The 17945-nt window shown below is 47.5% G+C and overlaps 1 protein-coding gene across 2 annotated transcripts in view; it reads left to right on the top strand.

Annotated features, from left to right (window-relative positions):
* Positions 1 to 1307: 1307 nt before the first annotated feature.
* The window catches only part of FHL1 (four and a half LIM domains 1), a 30318-nt gene continuing 13680 nt past the window's right edge, over positions 1308 to 17945 (top strand). The window contains exon 1 of one of the 2 annotated variants that reach the window (XM_082289375.1): positions 1308 to 1331. The gene's annotated coding sequence lies outside the window, so the exon portion shown is untranslated. Of the gene's footprint in view, positions 1332 to 16152; positions 16308 to 17945 lie in introns of those variants that run through there. The other variant, XM_082289373.1, reaches the window with a different exon arrangement.

The following is a 17945-nucleotide window of genomic DNA, read 5'->3' as shown; positions in this document are numbered from 1 at the left end:
ACTCAGTCCATAATGATAAATGATGTTGGTGTTTCACATCTGTGTTTCATGTATTCCTGGAGTTGTTCTTGGCAAGTTGTGGCCGTCTGAGTCTTGAACCTCAGGGCAGCCCAGTGTTCTTGTCCCTGCTAGGGATGTTAATGTGGATGATGCAGTGTTGGAGGAATCTGTGGGACTTACCTGTTGAATGAACAGACACACAGAAAAATACGAATGTTTCTGTAAAGAGAGAGTGTTTGCTCTTAGACAATGTTTTTTGTTTTACTAACAAAGAAAAATTCCTTGGCCCAAATATAGTGATCTGCTTTCCAGGGATACTAGTGCTGTGTCCAGCACACCTACCAGCCTCTCCTGCCATTAGTCAAGAGCTCTGTGGTGGTTCTCCAAGGCACCACAAAAGCCTGTTTGTAGAGAAAGAGCTCTAACACAAGCACCTCTTGTTGAAAAACAAACTTAGCTACTTGCTGGACCATGTGTCCAATAGCAACAAGAATGGAAGAAAGTGGCATAAACTCAGAAGAATAAAGAAAGTATAAGGGATGGAGAAAGGGAGAAAAGAAAACAATGTGAATGTTGTGAGATTTTTCTGGTGTGATGCAGCACAGGCAGGCAGATTTATTTAAAACAGGAATGAATTGCTACCTGACAGTACTATATTTCATGCCTGCTTTGAAGAAAAGGCTCCCCTTTTGGCATAATTTTTTCTGTGCTCTCTTCAGTTGGGTCCCCTCCCTCCCTGCAGACTTCTCACCTGAAATACATCCCTGCTGTTTGTTTTGTGTCCTGCAAACTCTGTCTATGAGCCTGAATGTGATGTGTAACTGACCTTCCAGGAAAGGCTTTAGCATTGAGAGAGGGTTATTTGGACAGGACAGGAACCTGGCCACGCATCCTCCTGCAAAGATTCTGTGCCTCATTTTCCTTGTCTGGGAGTGCAGCTGCTGGCACTTTGGGGGTAGCAGGGCTTTTCCCAGCCTGCTGCGTCCCAGGGTTCCCATGACAGCCCGGTGCTGTTGTGGGGAGGCACGGAACAGCTCTGCAGGCAAAGTGCCATCGCTGGTTGGGGTTCCCCCCCACCATGGACGGTGCAGTGACCCTGGGAGGAGCATGCCTCCCCGGGCAGGATCGCTGCTATGGGCTGGACTTTTTTTTTGCCATTCACCTCCCTGCTATAAGTGTGGAAGCCGCGTCTCTCCAGCTGGACACCCCAGCCCAGCCCTGGACCAGAGCACTCCCGTGTCCGTCCCGCAGCCGCTCGCAGTGCTCGGTTCATCCCTTCCCTCCTCCCGGCAGCAGCCGCCTCGCAGCATTCCCGGGATCTCCGGCAGCCAGTAAGCACATGCCTCCCTCTCTCCCTCTCGAGCATCGTCTCGCTGAGCAGGGCAGGGAGCATTTCAGCATCCCACGCTTCGCAGATCTTCGGATTTCGGGGCTGGTGCTGGTCTTTTCTCTGCCTTGTGACTGCTCTGCCGGAGAAGGGTTTGTGAGAATAGGGATGGGGAGTGGGAAGCCTGTGGGTGTGTAATGTACTTCCGAAACACTCTCTAGCAAGCAATTTCTCCGTGGCTCACTAAGTTAGCCTCAGAAACTGCCTGTTTTATGGGTTGTTTTGGAAATGGGATTTATCTACGTTCTTGCTTCTGATTTCTTTTGCATCCTCTTTTTCTGATATACATATTCCCTCCTGGAAGGTGGTTGCTTTGAAAGTGCAGGCAGACCCTGGGGTATAAATACAACTTTTCCCTTTGCTTCCAAGCTGAACTGCTGCTTAGGGAGAATTTGCTGTGGTACCAAGTTGTGTAAGAGCTGTCAGCTCTGTGCTTTCCTGGGCAGGTGATCAGATGTGCCTCTTTGAGGCTTTTATAATGAGAGCTGGGGAGGAAATAGCTAAAGCGGAGGCTGTTTTGTGGGGTCTCAGGTGATGTGAGGAGCAATCCTGGGAGCAGGCTGGCAGTAACAGAATTGGGGAATATGGAAATGCAAGCTTTTACCTAATAATTATCACACTTTCCTCTTTCCTTCTGTATTACAGAATATCAGGCAGTTGCAGAGTTCCTGCAGCTGTACCCACATGAATGCAAACACCTTGAGTTTTGCACAAATGCTGCACCCCTGTATCAATATAGATTTGGGAAGTCACTTGCATGAGTGAGGTTGTATTCACCATGTGTTTGCAAGATGGGTGTTTCTGTCATTAAACTTTTCTTTAGTAATTGGTCAAAAGATAAGTTAATGCATGTGACTCTGGTCCTGTTTGTGTTGTGTAGGTAGGAGCCAGTCTGTGGTTGAGAAAGGGACGTGACTATTTTTTAAACCACTGAAATCTAGCATGTGGAATGGGGAAAATTAATAAAACAATCCACCTACCAATTAGTCTTTTACCCTGTTTTGAGAGGAAGAGTGTTCTTTTTACAAATAACAAAAAAAAACTTCCAAGAGGAAACTGATTAAATTCTTAAGCCATGATGTACAAAGCAAATAGCTGATCAAGCAACCAAATATGGCTTTGAAACTTCAGCTTTCTTTTGTAATGATAAAAGCACCCACGTACTTCAGTGACAACACCCTTTTTTTTTTCCAAATACAGCATTCTTGAATACAAACCAGTTCCTAATTTTTCCTTAAGGAGCTCAGTATATAAAAATTCCTTCTTGACTAATACCTGAGAGAAAAATGTGGATAGGTGTTTCAGAGCTGGTACCACAAGTGCAAAAAACCCCCAGTCCCTCCAGATCTCAGTACAGCAGAAAGCCAGTTTCTCAGATTTTGGACTATGGCTCTGAGGAACGAGTTCAGGGCTGGGACTTTACAGCTGGCTTCTGATATGCACTGCTCTTTGGGAATTTTGGCTGGGGAAGGTATTTAGGATTGGGCTCTTGAACTGTTTCTAACAGAAGTTACTCCCTGCTGTGAGTGATGGCTTGTCTCCCTGTATGCTGGTATAATTCTCTGCTTGAACATAAACAATGGCAGCTGTTCAAAAGGAGGCAACATTTAGGTACTCAAACACTTGAAAATAACAACTCTCCAGCCTATCTTGGCTGGCCTTTATTTCAGAAGCAGCTTTTCCATCGAACTGTACCATGAATGGAAAATCCAGACATATGGTACTAAGCAGCTGGTGGGAGCCTGGTCAGGTCCCTGTTCATGTCCATGGATAGGGGAGTGATGCTGTAGGATGCACTTCATCTGTAATCTAAATCCTTATCACATGAATATGACTTGCAGCCCACACCCATTGCACTAGGATGTAACAAAAAGTTTAAGGAACTGACCTCCTTGCCCCCAAGAAGTAACTTACTTCCTTTTGTATCACAGAATAGTTTGGTTGGAAGGGACCTTTAGAGGTCATTTAGTCCACAGGGACATCTTCAACTAGACCAGCTTGCTCAGAGCCCTGTCCAACCTGGCCGTGAGCACTTCCAGGGATGGGGCATCTACCACCTCTCTGGGCAACCTGTGCCCATGCTTTACTGGTTTTGCCAGTGTAAAAATCTCCTTCCTTGTATATAGTCTAAATCTAACCTGTTTCAGTTTAAAACCTTTGCCCCTTGTCCTGTTGCAGCAGGCCCTGATAAAAAGTTTGTTCCCATCTTTCTTGTGAGCCCCCCTGAAGTATTGAAATACAATATTGCTGTAAGGTCTTCCTGGAGCCTTCTTTTCCTCAGGCTGAACAATCCCAGCCCTCTCAGCCTGTGTCCATAGGAGAGATACTCCATCCCTCAGAGCACATCATCATTGTCTCCTCTGGACTCGCTCCAACAGCTCCACCGTGTCCTTCCTGTGCTGGGGCCCCAGGGCTGGATGCAGCTCTGCAGGTGAGGTCTCACAAAGTGGAGCAGAGAGGCAGATGTGAGCCAGGAATGATACCGACCCCTCAGCAGTAGCCTGTGTGAATTAGGTTAAGTTTACTCAGCATCCAGTGGATGCATTGGGGCATTTAGGTGGAAAATTCCTCTGATCTTTGCTGATGAGACAAGGATCACACAAGCCTGTGTTTGGCACTTCCCTTTTTGTGGTTCGCTTGGCCCTGAAGTCCCAGGGGCATTAAATTCAAGAAGACAAGCCTCACCAACAGTGATGTGCAAAGTTTGCTCATGCTTTTGATTGGTTTTGATTGCTCCTAAATCAGAACAGCTCCCTGTAGAGCCGTGGGCAGGCTCTGGTGCCAGGCTTCCGCAAGGGTCACACAGAGATGCAGATGTGTGGAGGGCTGAGCCAAGCAGTCAATGCCTGCCTGTCACCCTCATGGTCCCCAGCCACTGTCACCTTGCGCCCTGCTGGTAGGAGAGCAAAGGTAGAAAAGCTGAGATTTCAGGTTCAATTCTATACCTTGAGCAGGGTGGACTCACTTTTGCTTGAAACGGTAGCAGAAATCATGTCTATGCAATAAACCTTCCCAGAACTGACCTGCGATTTCATAAAAACCAAAATGCATTGTAAGTCAAAATACTACAGCTTGATTCGTTGGGATCTCTTTTTATTTCATTTCTCTGTTATAGAAATGCAGACAGGGAAAGCAACAAGAAATGTCTGAGATCACTCGTTTCATGTCTGATTTTGGCAGAGGGAGTGTGGGAGGAAGAAAGAGACCTCATATTTCTTTTAGATACTCTAGAGAGGAGTTTTAAGCAGATGGCTCTTCAGACCCTGGGACTCTAAAGAATTAAATGTTATTTAGATAAATCCATGCTTCCACTTCTGCAGTGTGGTTTTGGGAGGACTGTGCCATATATTCTGGCTTCAGTTCTTTTATTCTTCGGTCCAGTAAAAACCCTGTTTGCAGCCACTTGGCTGGGTGTAGGACCAAAGGACTGGGGCTTCCCCGGGGTTCAGAGACAGGATATTGCCCAGCATGATCCTCTCTCCGACGGGCTTTAACTGGGACTTTCTGTAAATGAGCAGCCCAGAGCCAGCTCTGGGCATATCACCCCAGGTGGCTTCTGTAGGAATGAATTGGAGCCAAGAGGCCGAGGCTGGTGTGTGATGAGCTTTTGTCTCTGCAAAACCTCCCCAGGCCTGTAGGCAAAACTCTCCTACCAGAAATGACTCATCTTGCTGCTCAGAGTATTTCCTGCAAAGGCTTTGCTCTGCTCCAAGATGCTGCTGGAAAGCCACAGAAAAACCATGCTCACCCCTCCCTGCAACACACACTGAGGCAGGAGCTGGTCCTTGATACCTCCAGAGTGATTCAGGCACGTGTAGTGCCAAGAATGCTGCCAGAGCAACTTCCTACTCTCACAGCAAGAGAGCATGGCATTTTCTGTGGAACAAAGGGATGGATGGATGGATGCTCTTCTGCTTCTCCAGCTTTTTCATCTCCGTCAGAATAGATGGGAAATGGGGTTTGTGTCCTATGGCAAGACAGGGCTAAAATTACGTTTAAGGCTTTGGAGAAAATCAAAGTAGGGCAAGGATTGCATTATAGCTATGCTGTAATGGGATAGACAGGGTTGGAAGCACTTTTTTCAACATAGGCTGAACTAGAGTTCCCTGGAAGAAGTTGGAGAGCTAGGGCAGGGTTCCCAGCAGTGATGGAGCTGCAATCCAGGGTGGAAGGGCAGCTATTTTGCTGTGTGCCTGACTGGAAACTGTAGGAACCCAGAGTGCCGAGAATATTTCTCTGCCTGCTTTTAAGGGCTCTTACCCCCCTGAACAACACTGTTTTAACCTCCAACCTTGGAAAAAATTACCAACGATCAGACAAGAACTAGAAAATACAGTGGTGTGAATTAGGTGATAGACTACTATGTAAGATTGTCACAGGGTGAAAAATTTAGAGGTTTTGGGCTTCTCTTTGTAGTAAATAGATAAGAGTAAAAAATAGCAAAATGGAAGGTTGTTGTTCTCTAAACCTTCTTCTCCTTCTTCTACTTACACCATGTTCTGCAATAAAAGTAGTTTGAAATGATTGGATAGAGAATTCCGCAGTTCCTGCCCATGTTACTGAATAATTGGTAGGAAAGTGAAAATAATGTACGTTTTTAGTAAGTATTGGTTAAATTATCTTTAAAAGGCTGCGTAAATCTTGATAATTAGAGACTTCACTCCTGCTTTCTGTGCTCTATGCTGTACCTGGGTCACGCTAGTGGCTCTGTTCCTCTGATAAGACTTAATAAACAACTATCCAGCAGCATTGAAACTCCAGGAAAAGTCTTGGTTTATCTTTGAAACTCCTTGCAAGGACTTTTAGAAGATTCTCTCCCATCAGGAGGGATTTGATTTATGGCACAGTTCTGTGTCAGAAACTTTCAGGCAGAGTTACAATTTTGGTTTGGATGCTGTTACAGAGTTGCATTACTTTTGTAAATAAGAAATTCAAACCCTCTTGATTTTGGACTGATGTTTTTAGAAGACCCACTTGTTCCACATATGTGCCTCATCTTTTTTCTGTTCCTTGGGGTCACCCAGTGATTGGTGTCATTTGGGATGCATCCCTCCTCCTGCTGCTCAGCAGAGCTGTCTGTGGTGTGAGCTGGCAGCCAACAGTCATGAACTGTGAGGGATTGAAAGTGGTGGGATATGGCTGCATTTGTGATCTGCTTTGACATATGAGGGAGCTTCAAATCAAATACTGGCTGGCCCCAGTGGTGTCTGTCTGCTGAAATGACGTGTTTAAGAGACCCCTGTTCACAAGAAATCACGTGTGCTCCATATGCCAAGGGACTCCTGCAGGGAGGCACAGTTGGTACAGGGATCTATAGTCCACCTATTTTGCTTCAAGATCCCTTTAGCGCTGCAGCAGCTGTCCCAGAGTGTGAGGATTCTTGTGTTACACCAGCTCCCAGCTGCAGAGGAGTTCAGAGCTTCTGGCAGAGCAAGAATTGCTCTTGCTGTTTTCCTCGGACAGAGCGAAAAATCCCCCCAATCCTCCAAAACTCTCTCATATGAACCAGAGTGCTGGACGTGCCTTTCTTGTGCTAAGAAAAATAGAAATGGTTCATCACACTAAAGCCATGGCTGGTCCAGCCCACACTGGTTGTTAGTTGATTTTCCTGCATGGAGTTGGCTCCCAGCTCTTCCTCAGAGCCTTCATTTGGGAATATTCAGTTTTCATGTCCTTCCAGTGGTCTCTGACCAAAGATCCCCTTAACTATGACACTACCCTAAATACAGTCCCCCCACTCCTGGGAGGATGCTGGGTGGTAGAAAATAAGATCCTTTCTTTTAAAGAAATGCCCCAAGATGTGAGAACCATCTGGACTTGGCAGGCTGCTCCCAAGGCATTTGCTGTTTGTTTACCTTGGGACTGACTGCCCCTGGCAGTTGTTACCATCAGCCTTTCTTATCTGTTCTTTTCTGTAATAAACACTGGAGCAAAGGTTTGGAATTAGCCACTTCTGAGGCACTGCCTGCCTCCCTTTCCAGCTTCTGTCTTACGGTCTCGTTTTAGGACTCTTGAGCCTTTTCCACTTCATTCTGTGCCTCTTGGCACAGAATTGCCATTTTGTGCCTCTTCTCATTGCACTGAGACAGCAAAGAGCTCTTTAAAATTCCTGGTAGGTGTGTCATCCACAGGGCTGCAGCATCCCAGGAAACTGGTGCCTAGGGACAGCTGTGTGCACTCACAATGCTCTTGCTGTGTGCTACAGAGATTTTTCTAGTTTGACTTACCTCATCCAGTGGATGTTTGATGAGTTGCTGACTGATACCTATTCAGTTGAAGAGCCCATGGAGGCAGTGTCAGGATCCTGAGAGCATTCCAGGTGCCTGGTGCAGCATTAACCACAGGGCAGTCAGTGGTTTGAGGGTATGCAAACACAGACAGCATCTCCAGAACACAGGTCCTCATCTGGATTGGGTAATTGGAGAGAGTAATCTGGAGATTGAGTGGCTTTGCTTCCACTTAGAAATTCCCTGGTGATCTCTAAGCATTGTCCTGATGTGATCTTGCTCCTGACAGTACTGTGGAGAGGCAGTAATAAACAGCCCAGGGTGCAAGGATTTGTCTCTCTCTCTCTGGTCTCATCTCACTTTAAAAATACACAGAGCTACATTTTTCACTCAACACACGCAAATACAGTTTCCTGTCTACCTTTGCTCTGCCCACTGAAAGCCAGTCATGCTTCCCCATGGGACAGCCTGCCAGGTGAATGCCACTTGATGTATAACATATTTCAGTGCTGCCTCTGGAAATGGCCAGGATGACAGTATGGTATCAGGGTTGGAGAGCAGCCCACGATCACTTCGCAGCAGCACAAGGGCACCTGGTGGGGATGCAAATCTGTTAAATTCTGTGTGGATTTGCTTTGGTGGATGCTAGAACACATCATCCACCCCTTGCCATAATATTCCCCTCTCTCTTATGCCATTATCTCCATAATGATTTATAGCCAAAGGTGGAAACTTCAACTCTGGTTCTGTTCCTGTGGTGGGATGGGTTTCTTGCAGTGGGTGGGGGACACACCATTCCTGTTTGGGGAAAGATTTGCAGATTTTTGGCTGGAGAGGACTGCAAACAGCATTTCTGTGGTTACTTTGATGTACTGGACAGGCTGTAACACTTGTTTGGGGTGGCAGGGGGCTGCCATAAAGGCTCACCTGTGGTGTGTGTGAGTGAAAGCCGTGCCTCACACCTCCTTTCCTCAGTCTCATGTCGCTGGGGTGAGCCCTAAGGCAGCTTCCCTTCGCCCTGCAGTGCTAACACTGCCCATCTCCGGAGCACTGCTGTGAGCACCTCCTGCCCTCCAGCTCTTCCTCCAGCCTGTGGTGGTGCTGTAATGCGGGGAAGTCTCTGTGTGCTCCACTAGACACTGAACCAAACAACCAATAAATCTCTTATAAACCAAGGAGTATCTTGTTTTGGTTACCAGGGAGATTGCCAAGTGCAAATTCAACCTGAAATAGCGATGAGCTCATCCTTGGAGCAGCATCGGTGCCTGAGCCGGAGCAGCCGGATGAAAAGGGAGCCAGCGCCAGGAACTCTGTCTGCTCCACCGACATTTGGATGCTGTGTGAGCTGTTTTGCCAAACAGCTTTTGCCTTGTAAATGAGATTGTGCAGGGGATGGTGGGTGAAGCTGGCTGCTGAGACAGGGCTTTTACAACTCCTGGAAGTGTGGCAATGACATTCCTCGTGGGACTGTGGGCTTGAGAGCCCAGGGGGTGGTTAAGATGCTGCAAAGGTGGCCTTCTCTGCCGTCTCCCCTATCCTGGAAACTTCTCCCTGTGAAAGGATTGTAGGGAAAACTGAGATGCTTGACTTGTAAATAACGGTTGGTTCTAAGCACCTGATTAGACAGGAGTACTGGGAGGCAGAGCCTCTCTCTGCTGCTGCTCCAGGTGCTGGAGCAGGAGCTTGGAAAAACCTCACCCTCCTCTGCAACATACCCAGCTGGAGCAGGAGCTTGAAAATTTGGACTCTGGTGTTATTTTACCCTGAAGTGTCCCCAGTTTAAGTAGGTCAAGACCGGACTTTTGGAGTCACCTCCTGCCAGGGCACAGTGGGCACTGTGGGAGTCGCTGCTGCAAGCTATCTTTTCTAGGCTGATGGAGTTGGGGTTGGAGTGGGCTCTTGTGGGGTGCCAGCTGTGCCTGAGAAAGGCAGGATAAGGAGGCTGTGATGCACTCAGTCTCTTGGAAGCCTAGGCGGGGCTCCTGTAGCGCTCTGCACCTTTCTCTGCTAAGACATAGATGTTTCCAGATAGACTTCATTCAATGAACTCGCATTTTCTGAATTACAGCTTTTAACTGAAAAGGTCTGTCTGTAGGAGGAAGTACTGCCTGAACCTCTGCACCACAGTACTGCAGGGGAGAGGCTGACAAAGTTGTGGCAGTGATCTCTACTTGGGTTTTGCTCCCCATTGCTGAATTACCAAATTCATGATGTTACGTAGAAATACAAGAGAACATCACCTGGCAGCTGTGTCGACGAAGCAATGCATGAGCCTCTTACCAGAGGCCCACTGATGGATTTCAGTGTATCTTTTAAGACACAGTTGCCAGTGAGTGAAAACAGGGAACAGTTATCCACAGCACAAATGCAAACGAAAGCTGAGCCCTGAAAAGTGATCTGTGAACCTACTCACGTGATACAAACACACAATCCTTTTTTTGGATTAACTTCATAGCTTTTTGAAGCAAGGGATGAAGGTTGTGTCTATAAAAAGAGATTGGTTTCAGCAGGGGTATTTTGGAAGACTTTTATTATAATTTTACAATCATAGAGAGATCTGTAAAATTGTGTGTTCTTGCAAGTCCCTTCCAGGACTGTAGGTGGATTTTTTCCAGCTCCTTTCTGGAGCCATGTGGGAAATGCTTTGGTGACATAACCAAGTCCCTCAGAATCACGGGCAGCTCTCGGTGCCACCTGTGCATTCAGCCATCAGCTTCAGGAAAAGGCTTCAGGAAAGCCTTTCTGGTTCTTGGAGCAGTTGGCATTTGAAAGAAGGTGATTTTCATGTGAGGACATACAGCTGAGTGAGATCTGGGTGAGACAGATGTGAGTTCACCTTTTATAGCTGCAAGGTGGGCAGTGCTCTGGTGCGCCTGGGCTGTTGCAGCGGCTGGGGTTGAGTCCATGTGACCCTGCTGCGTAGCACAGCCCTGTGCCCTAGCCACCGTGACCCCAAACTGCCCGTAACTGAGCTGGGCAGGGTGCTAAAAAGCTTTAAAACCTACAATTGCCATTAAAGCATTTATCTTCTGTTTTCAGCAGCTCCTTGGAGATGAGACACTGCTGGTCTAATGTGAATTGTTTGCACGTGGTGTCTGATGTTCCTTTGTGTCATCTCTTTCCTGTGGGGTGCAGCACTGGGTGTTAACGTTTGAGAGCAGGACAGGCATCCCTGCAGGTCTTCCCTGTGTCGTCCCCCAGTGTTTCACCTTCTTGGTATCAAGGTGTGTTTCCCTTAAGGTTGTCTCTGGGTGACTAAATCCACTGCTGTGCTTTGTAGATCCAGGACCAAGCCTAACCTTGCTCAGCACTGGCACAAAGCAGGCAAGGCTTCCTACCAGGCTTCCTTCTAGCACGGTTGAGAATTTTTCTCAAGGGGTATAACTTTAGCAAAGGGACAGCAGAGTCCATGCAGTTGCAGGAAAAGCCCTCAATGACTACTTAGAAACCTCACCCTTTCCCCATTGTCCTGCAGTATTCTCAGAGGGACACTGGTGCTTGTGGGCTCTTATGCAATGTGGTTGCACAACCTGGTTTTAAAAGAAAGAAAATTGCTGTTTCACATCTGGTTTAGCTTTTTGACAGCTTTCTCCAGCATTTGCGTGCAATTAGCACCGCTTTCTGTCGCATGGAGCCCATCCTCTAATAGCTGGATGTGGGCAGTAGCTGCAGAGCTTGCAGTGATTGTATTGAGAAGTTACTGTATTGCAAAGAGATTGTACCTCTGCAGACTGTGTTGCTCGTTGTCCCTGAATTTATTGTCTCTCTGCTACTTGAAAAAGAAAACAAAATAATTTTTTGGGCCTGAATCCAGCCCCAGAGCAGGGGATGGCTTAATGAAACACTCAAGTGCTTTTACCAACTCCAGCTGGTTTATTTCTGTGTTTAAAATCAAACACTCTTCTAAGTATCTCACTTTTCTTATTCTCAAGTTTGTGTTTAATGAATGTATCCACACACAGAACTTGCCATTGCTCCAAGAGTCAGCACTGATAGAAATGCTGTAACATGCAGAGCTGCTCTGAGACCCTTGGAGGAGCATGGGAGAGGAGAGATCTTCCTTTGGCTCAGAATGCCCTGGCCTTGCGGAGGAGGGGGATGAAATTTAGCAGTGTCAGTAACCTCACCTCCCCACCCTCTTTTGGCCTGAACTGTCTCTTGCCAAATATTAGTCTACTGATCTTAACATTTCCAAGACACTAAAGGAACTCAAATTTTGCTAGGTTACAAAAAAACTAGAGTGGGAGTATGTTGGGGGTGAAGAATTCCCCTGCTTCCCTCTCCAAAACAGCCTCTGTCCTGTGGATGACACTCAGCTGGGATACCACAAACCAGGGCAGGGCTCTGAAAACCATTCTGGGCTGTGACTCTCTGGTTTTGGCTGAAATTGAAAACTAACCCTGGTGAAAGGTTTAAAGATATTTGTTCCTTTTTTTTAACATTTGAAACTGTTTTCTACCCAACTCCACTGGGAATGTTTTCCTGTGTAGTCCTTGCCCAGCTCTGATCTGACATATTTCCACAGAGACTCAGGATCCTTATCACTTTATGAAAAATGAGATTTACATTCCTGTATCACACAGGCACTTTGAAAATATTATCCCTGACTCCAGAGAAATGGCTCATACATTTTAATGCAGTTATTAGAAATTGAATTGACAACACTTATCCTCAGTGGAAATTGCTCTGCATCTTGGGGGAAAATGTACAGAGAGCACTGTTGGAGATTTTGGAGAGCTCTTGTCATCTCGAGATGTGTGTGCTTCTGGTGCAGTGTGTCTGCTGAATGAGAAGAGCAAGGTTTGATATGCCCCAGAGAAAGGAGAAAGAAAAATTCCATAGGCCAACAGCATGGGCTGAGACAGCAGCGGGGCTTAAAGCATATGAAAGAGCTTCTGGGATGAAAGGGAGAGCAAAGTGGTGGGGAAACATGGGCTGCTCTGGCTTGTGTGTCCCAGGGTGTTGCGGAGGTTTTGCACATGGGTTCTTTATTTGCTGTCTTAGTAAGTGTAGAAAAAGTGAACTGAATGAGTGCTGGCTTAAACTGGCATGTGAGTGAAGTGTTGCTGAGGTGCTCATGTTGATGAAAGATGCCCTTTGGAGGAGAAGAAACAAGGGACTGCAACAAGAAAATACACTCAAAACAGGTTGCTTTTAGAATAAAATCTTTTCAATGGTAACTAAACTTGCAAGAACTGGCTGATCTCTGTTCCTCTCTAAGGATGTGGCCTTCAAGGAGCACTTCACACAGGGCTGCAGGACATCAAGGCTCTGGAGCCTCTGAGCTGGGAGCTCTTGCTCCCAAGAGTGGAGGGAGGAAGAGGGAGACAACTGGCAAAATACTCTATGTGGTGGCAAAGAAACACTTGTGAATCTGAAGCCACTCCAAGGTGAAGAGTTTCCACTTCTCTTGCCCTTGTTGGTGCAATGTGGCCCAGCCTGGCCCAGCCTTCGTGGTGAGTGTTGGGGTACAAGGAAGTTGACCTCTTCTTCCATTTTTAAACTGCTCTTATCTGAAGCTGGAAGTTAAATCAAACCTTCCTAAAGCAGAGGTTTATGAAAATAACTTTTGTGACTAATCCAACCCCTTAGGCCTCACTGGAGGAGACTTTGCAGCTTTGTTTTTCCTTGTAAAGAATGCTCAGCATATGTCCTGACAATTAGTCAGAGTGCCCAAAAATACCCGTTAGCCCTGCAAGCTGATCCCCTTCAGCTCTTGGAGCTGAGACTGACACAGGGTTATGCACTGTGGGGCTCTGGGAAAGGTTATTTTTAAAATGGCCACATAACAAGGGTGATTTGGTCCTTTCAGCCACCAGCTCTGTCTGACAACTGAGGATGCAGACAGCCAAATGTTAATCTTGCCCGAGGCGACTGTCCTGCCCAGGGTATTGGGCTGCTTCTCCTGCTAAAATCATGTGCCAGGGCTGGCTCTGTCAGCTCTAAATCAGTTCTGAGGGCATGGCCTTGTGGCCTGTGCCAAGTTCGGGCAGTACTTTGATGGTGTACTGGATGCCAGGGAGTCTTCCCAACTGGCATGCCAATGCTTGGAAAGGCACGTCCTCATCAAAGAGGTGGCCTGTCTTCACCCTTAGCCAGGCAGCCCTTTCTGAGAGCTTTTGCTTTGCCCTTCTCTGACCACCTGAGCTGAAGTTTTCTATCCTCAGTGTCTCTCACATGCTGAATTTCTGGAGATATTTTGCCAGGATCACAGTCCATCCACAAACAGCCCTTTCTTCTCCCCTGAAAATCAAGATCTCTAAGGGGAAACGCCAATGCTCCTTGGTGCCACAGAGCACTGCTGGTGTGAAGATTTGGCTTGCCCACTGTCCTGTGTGGGAAGAGGATGGAAGTCTGCAGAACCATCTGCCCAGCAGCTTCCTGGGAACATGGTATTTTGCTAGAAAACATCACATGGAAAGCATTCCCAGGCTACAGAGGAAGAGCTTGGGCAGAGCCTGCAGCACCCACCTTGTGAGTCTTCCTTGTTTCCAGGTCCTGTTAATGAACACAGGAGGGTGTCAGGAGATGCTGGAGAGAGTGTGTGTTGTAGCTGATGTCACGGTAATTGCTAATTTCTGACTCCTAGTGGGTAGATTTCCAAGGAATGACACAGCTTTCGAGCAGAAGAGCAAACTAGTAGCTGAACTTCCTTCCATGTGCTCCACAGTGAGCTGTTTAACCTCACTGGGGCAGAGCATTGCCCAGCCAGCTGCTGTGCCCACAAGAAGGAATTGGGAGCTATTAGAAGTGCAGAGAGCCTGATGGACACTGTGGAATATTATTTCAGTGATGGCTCACTCACTGCTTGGTGAAGCCCTGACATGAGCATTTATTGTGTGGGTATGGCAGGATTATATTGCTGTGCCTGTTCCTCACACCTCATCTGTGCTGGGAAAGACTGCCATGCTGCCTGGCTGGATCACTGTGGTATTTATTTGACAGGGACTTGAGTTATTTTTCTCAGCTCTGAAGCCAGGGCTAAGCCATGAGGGGAAAGCTGTGACTGGCAAATATTTGCCTCTCATCTGGCTCCACTGGTCATTCCTCCTGCACATGAGTGCAACTAAACTTGAACAAAGAAAGACCTGAAGTTGACCAAGATGGCCCTAAGGAGCTCCACTGTCCTAAGTGTGACGCTTTGGGGTAATAAACTGGGGAATAACTGAGTTGTGGTGCAGCTGGTTGGCCCCATGTCTCCTCCCAAGCTTCCCCATGGCTCCACATCACCTGGTGGAAGTGACTTAGAGGCACCATAGCACTGCTAAGTGGTTCTGTGTGTTACCCAGTTATAGGGCTGCTAGGGAGGAAGAGGCAAATGCAGTAACTGAAGATTTTTAGCTGAGTTATGGGCTTGGTGCTCTTATGAGGCATCTGAATCAGTCTTGGCAGCACAGGTGGATCTTTCCCCCAAGAGGACCAGAGGAAGTCTTTGTCTCCTCTGAGGGTTATCTGATATTCATTAGTATGTTCAGACCTGCGGTTTTTATCTTGCAGTTCATGAAGGGAGCTGTGGGCAGCCTGCTGAGCCTCCTAGTCCACTGCCTGCACACTCACAGTGGAAGGACATGGGAGACAGAGGTGAGAAGAGAAACACGGCTCACATTTAAGCAAGTGCATTTAAGGACTTTGCAAGAGATTTTTTAAAAAGCTTCAGTCTTTTGGGGCTGTCCTTTTTTGAGATTGCATTGAAGGTCTCACTCTAACTGCTGGGACTACAGCAGGCGCTCAACATCCTTGCTGCTGGGACATACAGTCTTGGCATCTTTTTTGTAATGCATGAATGAGAAGCAGGGATAGGAGGAAATGGACTTTCTTGTGAAGTTGATTCAAAGCCAGCTCTGCCTAGCACCTGCTGCAGCCTCTCCTCTCCCCTGTCCTCTCTGGATCCTGGGGCTGCTGCCATGGGGCTGTTTGTTGCCTGCATCCCACCATACCACCATAGCCAGGACAGGGAACAGGAGCTGAACAAAACTTTGGGACTACAAAGCAGCTCCTGATTTATGTGCAGACGCTCCCCCCAGGCCTCAGTGTCATTTGGCTCTCAGCAGCAGCAAGAGGTCTGCCATGTCAGCAACAGGTGATGGGAAGAAGTGCCAGTAGGGAGCGTGTGTGGAGGGGAGCCACAGAGCAGATGGCAGCAGGGAAATAAATTTGGAGCCGCCATGGGAATAATCCTGGAAACAGTCCAGCCTGTGGATGGAGGCAGATGGGGAAAAACTTGGTTTATATCTCTTCCTGGTTTTGTTTTTTTTCAGGTGCCTTTATTTCCAGCTCTGTTATCTCTTGACCATTCCTTCCTCTCTATTACTACAGCCTTATCCCTTAATTTTGTCTCTTCTTATCCTGCCTTCTTTTCCGCCTTTTGTTTCTACTCACCCTGTATCTGAACTCCTGAAGGTTGCCTGCCCTGCATCTGCTTCCTCATAAATCTATTCCCAGTTCCTCTACCCCTACCTCCACAGCTGATCCAGAAAGCTTCCCTTGGCACTGAAAGGCTCAGTATACCACTCTGACCCAGCTGTGAGCTGGAGTTCAGCATGGAGGAATTGTGCCTTTGCCATGTCTTGCTGCTTTCCTTCTCTACTGTCCCCTCTGAGCTGGTTCCCTGAGAACAGCAGGGGCTCCCCTGGTGCCCAGTGTGTTCATTCCCCTGTCACTGCAGTGATGTCCTTGCTGGTTTTGCTCTGGAGGTGGGTACATCCTGGCTGTCTCTGCCTTGTGTTCCTGTGAGTGTGTGTGGGATGCTTCAGGAGTGCAGAGGCACATCCTTGTACACAGAGCTGGATTTGAGACTTCTGGGGCATTTTTGGGATACTTCAAAGAGAAACTGTCCAGCTTTGAAAGGACTTAGGTGGAAAATCCCCGTTCTGGTTCAGGTGTGATCATTGTTATGCAGGGTCTCTGGCTGGGGGGACTAGGGGCCATCATCCCCTGGCTGTCTTCTCAAGATGATCTGCAAGCACTGCTCTGCAGGGCCTTCTGCCAGTGCTGGGAGCAGGAAGCATGTTGGATAGTGAGTGCTTGGAGCACTGGATTAGCCCCCAGTGTCAGTCCTGGTGTCAGACCTGTCCAGCATTTCTGTGGCATTGGGGACTGCTGCCTCTTATGTCTCCCTGACAGATCTGCCACAACTGCAAAGAGCTTTTCCTTCAAGAGAGCTGTATCTGTGTCCTCTCTCCTCTCAAACCCAAAGCTCTTATTGGTTGTCTTCCTGCAAACTTTGTCTTTATATTAAAACAAAGAAGCATTTTAAAAAAATTGGTTTGTTTCTGCCTAGGCAGAGCCAAGGAAGTTTGTAACTGAGATCTGTTGGGCAGGAGTGCTCTGCTGTGGGAGGACGCATGCAACCTGAGACATTTAAAATAAATTTTTTTTAAAAATGGATCTGCCCTCAGGAAGGGTAGGGAGAAATGTGGGACTGTCATTTTATGGGGAGCCTGGTGAATGGCAGTGTGCTCTTCTGTGCAGGTGCACTGTGCATTGCCAACAGCATGTATGGAAGCAGGAGGCACAGCATTACTTTAAGAGGTGCACAGGTGCTCTGCTGCTGGTATTTACTGCTGCTTTCTTTGATGATGGTGACTAATAGTTCATCAATGCCTGGGTTAGAACAGGTCTCTTTAGGAGTTTCTGCCTGTTGAGTGACAGCAGGATGTGTGAGCAAGCTGAGAGACCCAGACCTTTTCTGGCAGGATTCTTAGGGCAAGAAAATACTCTGGAAATCACAACATGAATCATTTATTTATCCGAGTGGATGACACTATGCCCCAGCCATGCTGCTCTGCAGTCAGACCTGTTGGGTGGGATCAGTGTGTCCAGGGCAGCTCCCTGGAAAACCTACAGGACAGGTTTAATGTTAAAAATATGACATCCCAAGCCTGCTATGCCCTGCTGCGCACTCACTGGTGTATTTGTAGCGCTGTTCCCGCTGGGGCCTGTGGGTGCGTGGTGCACAGACAAGGGTTCAGGCAGGGCTGGCACAGCTCCATTCTGGAGCACCCTCTCTTTCCTGGAGGTGTCTGCTCCCTGACACATTTCACAGGGCATTGATGTCCCTCCTTGTCACTTGTGCTACACCTGCATCACTGCTGTGTTTAATCATCTGGGCTTTTGTGGATGAAGAGGGAAGGAAATGGGAATTGGCCAAAGTCATCTGGCTAAAACCAGGCAAGAAACCAAGAGCAGCAGCAAGATTGTTCCCCAGCCCATTTCTGCTGGGGACCAGGAGGCCACAAATTTAAAAAAATGGCCTCTTTATTAAAATCTGCTGTGGGGGATCAGCAGGGGCTTTGCAGAGTGAGTTGTGCCAGGGAGCTCCATAGGCATCT

Source organism: Coloeus monedula (assembly GCF_965178545.1).
Source record: "Coloeus monedula genome assembly, chromosome: 12".
NCBI lineage: Eukaryota > Metazoa > Chordata > Aves > Passeriformes > Corvidae > Coloeus > Coloeus monedula.
Note: the sequence above shows the minus strand (reverse complement) of the source record. Positions and strands in the feature narration are given on the sequence as shown.